The sequence below is a fragment of the Euprymna scolopes genome, chromosome 18 (genome assembly GCF_053919585.1).
Source record: "Euprymna scolopes isolate OS-2025 chromosome 18, ASM5391958v1, whole genome shotgun sequence".
NCBI classification, from domain to species: Eukaryota; Metazoa; Mollusca; class Cephalopoda; order Sepiida; family Sepiolidae; genus Euprymna; species Euprymna scolopes.
In genome coordinates, this window is record NC_136499.1 from 117,053,672 (window position 1) to 117,066,214 (window position 12,543).

The window sequence follows — 12,543 nt, forward strand, 5'->3', positions numbered from 1 at the left end:
TAATTATCTTTTCTTTGTTGTTACATAAGCGAACGCTATGTAACATGTAACATGTAATATGTGTCACATATACATGCGGTGAAATCTGATACATCTCTTTCTTCTCTCTCTTCGTCACTGGACTCTGAACAATACGAATGCATGTCCCACAGCTCTGCGCAAGTGCACCTCATGCTAAACAATGCATAACAAGAACTACTACATGCATCATCTACCAGCACACACACACACTGTACAAACAATTTAAGGTATGAGCTAACTTTATAAACTTATACAAACGCTTTTCTGAACTCAATTTAACGTATGAGCTAACTTTATAAACTTGTACAAACACTTTTCTGAACTCAATTTAAGGTATGAGCTAACTTTATAAACTTGTACAAACGCTTTTCTGAACTCAATTTAAGGTATGAGCTAACTTTATAAACTTGTACAAACGCTTTTCTGAACTCAATTTAAGGTATGAGCTAACTTTATAAACTTGTACAAACACTTTTCTGAACTCAATTTAAGGTATGAGCTTACTTTATAAACTTGTACAAACACTTTTCTGAACTCAATTTAAGGTATGAGCTAACTTTATAAACTTGTACAAACGCTTTTCTGAACTCAATTTAAGGTATGAGCTAACTTTATAAACTTGTACAAACGCTTTTCTGAACTCAATTTAAGGTATGAGCTAACTTTATAAACTTGTACAAACGCTTTTCTGAACTCAATTTAAGGTATGAGCTAACTTTATAAACTTGTACAAACACTTTTCTGAACTCAATTTAAGGTATGAGCTTACTTTATAAACTTGTACAAACACTTTTCTGAACTCAATTTAAGGTATGAGCTAACTTTATAAACTTGTACAAACGCTTTTCTGAACTCAATTTAAGGTATGAGCTAACTTTATAAACTTGTACAAACGCTTTTCTGAACTCAATTTAAGGTATGAGCTAACTTTATAAACTTGTACAAACACTTTTCTGAACTCAATTTAAGGTATGAGCTAACTTTATAAACTTGTACAAACACTTTTCTGAACTCAATTTAAGGTATGAGCTAACTTTATAAACTTGTACAAACGCTTTTCTGAACTCAATTTAAGGTAAGAGCTAACTTTATAAACTTGTACAAACGCTTTTCTGAACTCAATTTAACGTATGAGCTAACTTTATAAACTTGTACAAACACTTTTCTGAACTCAATTTAACGTATGAGCTAACTTTATAAACTTGTACAAACACTTTTCTGAACTCAATTTAAGGTATGAGCTAACTTTATAAACTTGTACAAACACTTTTCTGAACTCAATTTAAGGTATGAGCTAACTTTATAAACTTGTACAAACACTTTTCTGAACTCAATTTAAGATATGAGCTAACTTTATAAACTTGTATTTCTTTCCTATAAATAAAATGTATAGTATGCCACAATCACGTTGACACACCTGTTCTCGCCAGATCACTGAAGTTAAGCAACGTCGAGCCTGACCAGTACCAGATGGGTGACCATTTTGGAAGGCTGGCGCTGTATGTACCTTCTGGGAAGGTTGGGCATGGGGCCAGCACCCTCACCCTGTAAAAAAGAACTCGCTACAAAAGCATCTATAAAAAGTTGGAGATGGCTTATGCCCCCCCCCCCTCAGGGGCGCAAGGGCTATGGAAATAAAATCTATATAACTACAAATCTCATAACTCAGCAGTTTTTTGCGTATAGTTTCACTGTAGGCTGCTTGTCACTAATAATTTTCTCTGTATAGAGCTGCTCCTTTTTTTTTACCTTTGTAACAGTTCACAATTGTATGAAGAACACAATTTTTTCGAACAATTTTTTTTTTTAGCAAACAATAAATAGTAACATTTTTCCTATCTCTACTTGCATATGTGTCTGGGAGTGTTCTTAGGTATTTGTACCTTTGATAAGTATTGAAAATTATTTATTAATAATCAAAAATTAAAGAAGGAGCAAATAGATTTTGGACAAAGTTAACAACTTTATAAAGCCTAACATCACAAGTGCATTTGAGAATCTTTATCACCGCACAAGCAGAAAAGCCCAGTGTTTAAAATCAACAGTGGGTTCTTAGATAGGACAGGGGCACATTCGAAATGTATAAAACAAAAGAACTGAAACATGAAAATATTTTTATAAAATTACGATTGAGGATGAAATAACCAAAGAAATATTAAGTTGTTTAATAATTTGTGTATTTATTTTTATTACGATATTTATTATTATTTTTATTATTATTTACATTATTATTATTATTATTTATTATTATTTTATTATTATTTTTATTATTATTTATTATTATTTATTATTATTTTTATTATTATTATTTTTATTATTACTATTTTTATTTATTATTATTTTTATTTATTATTATTTTTATTATCATTTTTATTATTTTTATTATTATTTTTATTACAATATTTATTATTTTTATTACGATATTATTTCATATTATTATTTATTAGTTATTATTATTTATTATTATTATTAATTACTATTATTTATTATCATTTTTATTATTATTTCTTATTATTTTATTATTATTACTATTTTTATTACGATATTTATTATTATTTTTATTATATTATTTCATATTATTATTATTTATTATCATTATTTATTATTATTTTATTATTACGATATTTATTATTATTTTCATTACGATATTATTTCATATTATTATTTATTTCATATTACGAGATTGAGGATTAAATAACTAAAGAAATGTTAAGTTGTTTAATAACTTATGTATTTATTTTTTTAATAATTTACTTATTACTTACCTATTTATTAAACTTTGAGTTATTCATTATTTATTGATCTATGTAGTTAAGGTATTCAGAGTTTTATATTTATAGTATTTGCTTAGCAAAAGAAAGCCATAAGTTTCACATTGAAATTAATTTTATTTGTGTAAAACAGATATTACTCTTTTTGAGAAGGAAGGGAAAAATATAAATTTTGATGAAACGAGTTTTATAAAAACAACACAAACAGTATGAAAATCAAAAGTTCATAAGACATATTTATATATATATATATATATATATAAGTTTCGTGGTTAAATTTTAAATTCTGAAAAAACAACATATAGAGACACATATTCGATTTAAGACTTTATTACTTGACAAAAGGAATATATAGAAGTGATTATTTTAATTTCCTTAATCAATGGATTTTCAACAATGACTCATCAGAGGAAATGAAATGCAGTTAGCAAAATGTTCAGCTGTGAATGGACGCTAGTTTTGCTTTTCAGCACAATTATTTAAAATAGTTTTTGCGTGGTTGTGGATAATTATATGGAAAAAATTATACGAAAAGAAAAGTTGATAAAAGAAGGAGCAAATCGATTTTTGGCTAGGATCACCTTGAAAGTATTACTTCAAGTAATATCTATCAGAATTTTTCATCTGAATTCTATCAGTGTCTTATCTCACGCTATATATATATATATATATATATATATATATATATATATATATATATATATATATATATGTTTACTGTTTTATGGGAAAGAATTCCAACGAAATGCTCAATTACAAAGAAAAAATTTCTATATAAGAACTTAATATTTACTTATTTAAAATTGTACAGAGGGCCAGAAAAAACATTGGTACCGTCGGTTTTAAGCCTAACATAAGGAGGTAAATGGTAAATAATGTTGGGCTCTCATCAACCATGTTGTTTTCTCATGGCTGACGAAAGCCTAACATTATTTAACATTAACTGGCGTCCCTTATGTTAAGCTTAATATCAATGGTACCAATGTTTTTCTGACCTTCTGTACAATTTTATATATATATATATATATATATATATATATATATATATATATATATTAGTGATGGGACGATTCCAATTAATGTATTAAGATTCACCATGCATCTCTTATATCTTATGGCAAATGAATCCCAAACTACAAAAATCAAAGAAAACATCATTACTAAATATTTAAAAACATATTTTTTTCAAAATTACAGAATTCGTAATAAAATAACCCCAAATCGGTTGATATACCGTAAAACAAAACTACTGAATCACACTTTGTGAATAAATTTTGGAAGATATAATCAACTTGAAGGATAAAAACATTTTCCAAAATTACCAGATTCATCATCAAATAGCCTTTTAAAACTATGGGCGCCATCTTGATTTCTCTCTCTCTTTCACCCAACCTCGCCCGACACACACGCGGTAAGACCTCTGTTCATTTGATCTGTTTTTCCCTTTTTTTCTCCTTTCCTTCTGCTGACTTCAAACAACAGGAACTATGTTACGCATCACAAGCAGTAATACAACAAATAGTCCGGAACATTCTAGAACTCTCCTACATAAGCTTTTTCACGAAAATTCATAATCATTAACTTTTCTTCTTTTTCACACTATATAGCGAATCCTTTTGAATGAACACTCCATCTACAAAAACATTAACATTGCTCTTAGATTTGAAATAATGTTTCTTTTTTTTGTTTTTACATAGGCATCACCACTTATCAAGGCCAAGAGGTCACTCAAGGATAAGGGTTAAAGAGTGTACAGTAGAAATTGGACGATATAGTAATTGTTAGTAATGGAAATTTGGTAAATTTGTTAACTTATATGGAACGGCTCATCAAAAACTGGTTTATGTTAGACTTGAAGACAACCATATTGTAGTCAGCTGGAAAGCAGGAAAATGGAAGACAATTCCATAGGCGTGCAGTTCTAAGAAAGAAGCTTTGTTCATGGAATCTACGTTTAGGTTTAGGCACAGATAAAGAGTGGGGGAAATTATTGATAGTGTTTTCTGCTAGACAGGAGTTTCTCGTGAAAGCTTGGCGAGCGGGGGGACCATAGATTGGAGCTCAGCCGAGCACTTGCCATGAAAATAACGATAAAGCAGAGACAAACTCGCAATATCTCTTCTGTGAGAAAGAGGTTGCCGGGAAAAGAAAAGGACACCCTCTATGAGGCTACAAAGTCTATTTTGAACTGAAGGCAGTATAAGTCCTTTATAGCAGCTCCTGCCCAAATGTGGCAACAGTACTCCATCCTTGAACGTACCTGGCTCTTATATATAGAGAGAATTGCATCAGCAGCGAGATATCTACTGGATCGATAGAAGGATCCCACCATTTTTCCAGCGGCCTCGGCAACAGATTTAATCTATGTGTTTCATTTAAGATCAGGAGTAAAGGTCAAGCCCAGAAGCTTGTCAAAACATGAGGCCTCCCCAAGACGAGAGCCATTCATTTCAATTGATGCCAGATGGGGGAATCATAACTGTTGTTCATCTATTATATAAATCTCACCTGTCTTTACGCATACTTCATATGTTCATATGTTAAAAACAGTGATTGCTATGAAATGTATGTATGTATGTATGTTTGTATATCTTGCTAAAACTTTTCTCAGTGGCATTGTACCGGGTCAAAACCAGTACCATTTGAAAGGGTGAAACCTTGGTCGAATAATATGTGAAAATTAGAAAAAAATAGTCAATTATATTCTATAGAAATTGACGTTTTCAAGGGTAGTAAAAAATCGTTGCTTTACAAAAATTTAATCAAACGCAAAAAACGTTCTTTCTTGAATTGGTTTAAATAGAATTAAAAAAAAATGACTTTACTTTGCTCATGCGACTAAAGATTCCACATTCGCACCCACATATCGGACATTTGTTTTTTTCCAAGTTTTGAAGTTTTAATATTTAAACAGGGTTATTAATGCCATTTTTTTGTTTGTTTATTTCTTTATTTTCTCTTTTTATTTTTCCATCACGACCGCAGTTTATTTTTTTGTTTTTCTGATTTTTTCAAAAGAAGTTTTAATATTTAAACAGAGTTATTTATGCCATTTTTTTTGTTCGTTTATTTTTTATTTTCCATAATGTTCGTTGTTTTTTTTGCTTTTGTTTCCAATTATTAAAGAAAGTTTTAACATTTAAACAGGATTATTTTGTTCGCTTCTTTTTTTTTTTTTTTTTTGCTCAACACCTCCAAAGACCTAGGCAACACCGGGCACACAGGCTAGTTTTCTTTTATAATATAAATCTTACCTGTCTGTTTAAATGTATGTATATATGTTTGTATGTCTGCCTAAAACTTTCGACAGAGGTGAGATTTTCACAAGATCAGTATCATTTTGAAGCTCTACCCATCGGATGACAAATATCGAAAAATTGGCTAAAAACATTACTTCCTTCACTCTCAACTTGGCACTTTTCTCCAGGGAGGGGTCGCTTTTTTTCACCAATATTTTCAAAAGTCATCCTGTCTTTTTGATTGTTTAGCCTTAATTTAAACCTACGTCACTTCCAGTTTGGTGATGGACACAAAAGTAAATACGTCACAATTTTTTTCATGTTCTTTTCCTCCAGATTCGAGCCTGTCCGCCTACTACCACTTTTTTTTTGCTCAACACACACCTCCAAACACCCTGGCCACGCCGGGCACCCTAGCTAATTTTACATAAAGGTGTCATGCGACATCGGCACTCCCCACATGGATCTCATAAAATTTCTCATTAGGAGTTTCGAAAAAGATAAAAGAAAAAAAACATGGATTCCTTCATTAAAAAAAAGAAAATATGAACTGGTGACCCTCGTGAGTTCGGAATTTGACGGACACACCGATAAAATACAATGGCACATTTCAGCTGCATGCAAACTCTTTCCAAGTCCGCACGTTCATCCGGAAACTCCTGACTACTCAGACACGTCAGAACTGCTCACTATATTAACTGTTATTGAATAAACAATGATGCTGGAATTCAGTGAATAACTTCTGCAGTATATGGACCATGATCAAGGAATTACCAAACGATAGTGATGGAGCAGAACACTAATGCAGCATAGAAATGGAAAACACCACAGTGTCATCGAATTTGACTACACCTGCATTGGTTAAAGTTCTGCCTTTTTGGATAGACAGCATTATGCTTTGGTTTCTTAACTCAAAGAAAAGAAAAAAGAATGAAACTAATCTTTCTTTTCCAATCATCTTACACAACGTCAGTAAATCAATGACACACATATCCACGGACCTCCTTATGAAATAACAACACTTGTCTCAATAAAATTATTGATTTTTGCGAATAATCACTCAAAAATCGAAAAATAAACATGATTTTTCTACAAATCGAACTCTGGCAACAGTCAATTAGCGCCAAAATACAGACCTACGAATTGACATTGCTGTAGCCAGCACATTGGATAACCCACCAACCAACAGGATTTTACCAACATTTTTGCCAGTGGTGATTATCAATGCGTCTTTAATGCAATATTTTACAATGGAGCTTGTGATACAATGCAGACAATGCTCTCACGCTAATCCACAGCCACTCACGCACAATGGAGATACCACCATTTTTCCCACATGTGGAAATTAATAAACCCTCCTGGGACAACCACGCTCAACACTTCGGAACAAGCTCATTACAAGCACATCGAATTCTTAAGCAATCTTGATACTTTTTCATGCATGCATAAGGGAGATTCTTACAAGTACATCGCATTCTTACACAATGCTGATGCGCTACATGCATACATACTGGTTCCATTCAAGCCATCAATAATGCTGATCGCAGCAGACTACAGGAATGACGAGGAATTATCACCTATGACATTTTACCTTTGCCTACGGTATACACTAAATGGATGCAAATGTCCATAATGCACCTTGCGAACATATGTGGCTCGTTTCTTTTGAAATTATGCAATTCATCGTATCTAGGCAATTGCACAAATCAACAATTGATGAAAAAGAATTTTCTTTTGGACTGTCTTCAATTTGCAGCATTTTATTCCTTCTTATATCACCTTTCCCCTAGTAGAGCGATGTAGCGACCACTATATACGGCCTGAACAAATCTGCGGCAGAGACATTTTATAGCAATCACCATTTTCAACATGCACATGTATGATGTGCACGCATAGACACAATGTTGTAATTTGCTCATCTGCATAATGCAATAAAGGAACTATGTTACACATCTTTGCATATGCAAATCAAATCAGTCCAGCTAGTCTAGGATGCACAAATAACAAATAACAACATCGTTGCTGACTCCATCTTGTGGGATGTAAACATGACTTTGCGCGCATGAGAATACACATACACAAGACACATACATGTTTTTATGACCATTTTCTTTTCCCTCCAGAAAATAACCCCATATTATGATATATTATATCCCCCCCTTTTTGGAAATAGGCCACGATTATGAATATCTCCAGTATCAAATAATCTTTATACACTGTGAAATTTACTTTACGTATGAAAACCAAAGAGGGGAGAGATATAACATATGAGAAATACTTGGAATCAAGTCTCCCCTTGGTGTTATTTTAGATCATTTGCAACCATAGCAGCAAGTTTTTGTCTTCCCCCATCCATCAAGGCCAGAGGTTTTGGAGAAATATCAGACATTTTGTAATTCATATGTAAAACTAGAAAAACAAATGACTATGATTGAAGTATTGGTAAAGATGCAGTATCTTTCCACCTACAAAAATATTAATATAGAAAAGTGATCCTCCACTTCTTGAAACAGTAACCGTAAGGGCAAATGTCACATAGCTCACTACACAATTCAGGTCATTACCTTTCCAACAAGCCTACATTTGTTTAATTCTAATCAGTAGTTGCCGAGATTTCAAACTTATAATATTGACCAGAAAAGTTGTATATATTTATAAACGGATATATCTATACCCGTCGCCAAATTGAATGTTGAAATGTTCATGTTTTGTTCTATGGAACGAAACTACATGAAAATTTGCAGGCTTTTAGATGTTGTTTGGTTGTTTTTGTTTTACGGCATATCAACCCTTTTCAGGTTATTTAATGCCGAATCCAAAGAATTTGAAGAAAAACTTTTTAATAGAATATATTTGTTGTTTTCAAGTCGGTTTCTATTTAACCCATAGTTGTAACCCTAACAGGTACTACCACTCCAGGTCAGAATGGACCAGGGAGCAATAGCAATTAAAGGGTGGCTCCACACTCCCCAAAGCCTGCAAGCTGGGGCCTCACCACTGGATATAGTTTAAGGTCATATCCGGGACCCAGGCTTTTAGAAGATTATAATACTGTTCTATGGTTAAAATTTTATGACAAGGAGTTAAAAACAACCTATATTTTCAAACCAAAATAATATGCTCAAATTTGCCTACATTTGTATCTATAGTGTCCTGCAGGCCAACTTCAGTTTTGCTGTTTCGGTTGTCTCCCCTGTGGCCTTGTCAAGCCATTAATATATATCTAATATGTAATTGCCAAAATATCTCTTATGAACTTTTGGTTTTCATACTATTTGTGTTGTTTTCTATAAAACTCGTTTCATTAAAATTTGGTATACCATTCATCTTAATCTCTTCCAATCTCGTTTGGTAATTACTTCCTGTAAGTATACTTAATTACTCGTTTGGTAATTACTTCCTGTAAGTATACTTAATTACTTCCTGTAAGTATACTTAAACTTCTATTGAATTGTAGCAAAATGTAGTAGGTAAAAATCAGGAAAAAGATAGGAAATAGTCAGTTTCGCCCTGCACCACCCACCTTTAGAAGAGAGGGATTTCTTGGCTGTAATGATTGTAGAGAAAGAAGAAGGAGACAGAAAAAATGTCAGAAAGACTCGCTTCTTGTAGATTCATGGTTCGTAACAAAGAACAATCCAACCGCGAGAACCACGTACACACAATCTGCAAAACACTCCCTGACTGCTTTCCAGCATCCTGCTATTATAGAGGCTGGAATTATATATTTGTATAATCGCGCAAGAGCACACGCGATTCTGCAAGAATTGCATGGAGTCAAAGTACATAAAAACCCATGGACGCCATCTGGGAACTCCCTTCCACTCAGCCCACAACACAACAACAGACGTATCCGAGGTAAACTCTTTATTTCCCCCCATTTCGGCTATTGCCAATTCCACGACATAAATGTTAGGTAATTTGCTACACTAGCCAGTAAAAACAAAAAAAAAAAAAAAGAATGACAAAAGAAAATTTGCAGTTTATTTCCAACGCAACACTCAATTTTAAAGTTATGGCTTTGGGGTCTGATGAAAAATGAGTATTAAATCTAAAACTGTTGCCGACAAATACTTTCCCTGATATTAAGACATCATTTTTTCCAATGTATTACCTAATAGTTTTTATCTTTGTATTGTTTGTCTTTTTGGCAGAACTTCACAAAAAACAATACGACAACAAATTAGTTTATAAAAACAATGTTTTAATATTAGGAAATTTATTTATTGATGACAGTTTTAGATGTGATATTCGTTTTCAGCAGACCCTAAAAATATAAAAGCTGTCATTTAAAAACTGCAAATTGACCAAAATAAATATATAATAAATGTTACCAAAAGGTAAGGTAAATTATTCTTCTACCTACTGGGATAAGTATTTTTGTGTTTGAACTTACTTTAAAGCGTCTATTTATTATAAAACAAAACTAGTACCAAATCTATTAAGTTTTAATAAAGAAACAATGACATTTTTGTTATAACCATTCAACCCATCGATTATTGCTCAAAAATTGAAAATTAAACAAAATCTCATCAATAAATGGCATCAATAGTGAAAAAAATGTAATGTTCCACCAGTATTTTGTGAATTTTCGATTTCTAAGTGATTATTAAGGGACCAAATGGTTGTACCTATTTACTATGCCTCCCCACGGGACAGAGTTAGACACCAGGGTCGTTTTTTAACGTGGAGAAAAGGTACAAAAATAAAAATTGTCTCAGTCGTGAAGGATTTCTCCTCCACCGAAAGAGAACAAGAAATAGAAGTGCAGCATCTGAAGAACAGATACTACACTTTGATCAATTGGTTGTAGCAAAACAGTAGGTTTTTCTTTTTTCATTCTAACTAAGCAGTAAGAAAAAATGGTTTGTTTTATTTAATGTAACTAAGTTTTAGCTTACAAAACACATTAATAACAATGTTATAAACTTTGTTAGGTAAAACTTGCGGAGAACGCTCTGTTTTACGGTTGTTTAAAAAGAAAAAAAAAATCGAAAGTAATTGAAATCGTACTTTTTAAGAAAACAAATTTTAAAAAAACATTTTTTTATAAAAATAAAATTTTATTAACAAAGACGAAATAATTTAATTTTTTAATGGAAAACGACAATTTGATTTTTTTTTCTACATTAGTCCAATTCACCATCCACATTGGAAATGTCGACTTTTACAGGTTTTCGGGTGTGCTTACAAGCCTTAAATCCCCGCCTCAAGCTCCTCATGTTAAGAACAGCTTTCAGAATCTGGCACTTCGGACGTATGTCCGTTTTAAAAAATACTCCATGTTCATTGAGAAACCTACTTAAATCTTGTCCCCAAATTTTATTATTGCATAAAAATTCTTATATTTGCAACTTGTACGTTTCGACGGTTGTGCTATAGGTGTATCAGAATTTTGGGGCAAGTCGCCATTGCAAACATTTGATTAAATAGACTCTCCATGTCTACAAGCTTATAACAATATGAAAATTTAATTTCAAACCCTAATTTTTATTTCAATAAAATAAGCAAAAACCAAATTTTAAAATCATACACGGTTTAATTGAAAAATATACAATATTTTTTCCATCAGTTTTCTTTAAAAACGATTTCATGAAAATCAACAAGTTTAACATAATCGAAATCTAATATAACTGCCAAAAAATCACTTACTTGCTCAAAGTTACTAAGCTATGGGTATTTCCATTCTTCATGTATAAGAATTTGTCCATATTTATATATTATATTGCATGTATTTTTTAAATAAAAGGTTTTTTAAACCAAAAGTCCAGGAAAACCGTCTATTTGACAATTGTTATCCACCATTATCGAAACTGGATGTTCGTTGATTTGCTATATACAGAAGCATCAAAGTGACAAAAATAATTATTTATGCCATGCAGCCTTATCTACCTTTTGTATTTTTGACATATTTCATTTCAACTACAAAGTGGTCAGTATGTGCTACCATAACATTTCATTCATGTATTCTTACCGATTACTAAAAATTCGCTCTATCAAATTTTCATTTTTTTTTCATTCTCTTAAAGAAATACATGAATTTTTGATTTAATATATTTTAATTCTTCTTTATCGAGTGGATTTTTTTTTTAATATCTAAAAAACGAAAATATTGAATGAAATAGAAAAAATTGCCGTCAGCGTCCAATATTTACTTGACAATCTAAGCATAACATATGCTTCCACTTAAAAAAAAAAAAAAAAATTAATGTTGTTTAAAAAAAAAAAAGGTTTTATACTTTGGACATTACAGGTAAATTTAAAAAAAACAAACACTTTTTTTGTTTTGAATTAGAATATTTTATTAATTGATCTTTTATGTTCAATTTGTGATATATAAAACTTTGGTGAGTAAATTAATTATTTAAATTTTCATAGACATTTCAAAATAGGGGGGGGATTAAAAAAAACGTTTGTCTAAAATATTATATTTGGTTTGTTGGAAAGAGCATAAAACTTCACATTGACCCTGGAAATATCGTAAAAAATAAAAAAAATTGTATAGATTTTTA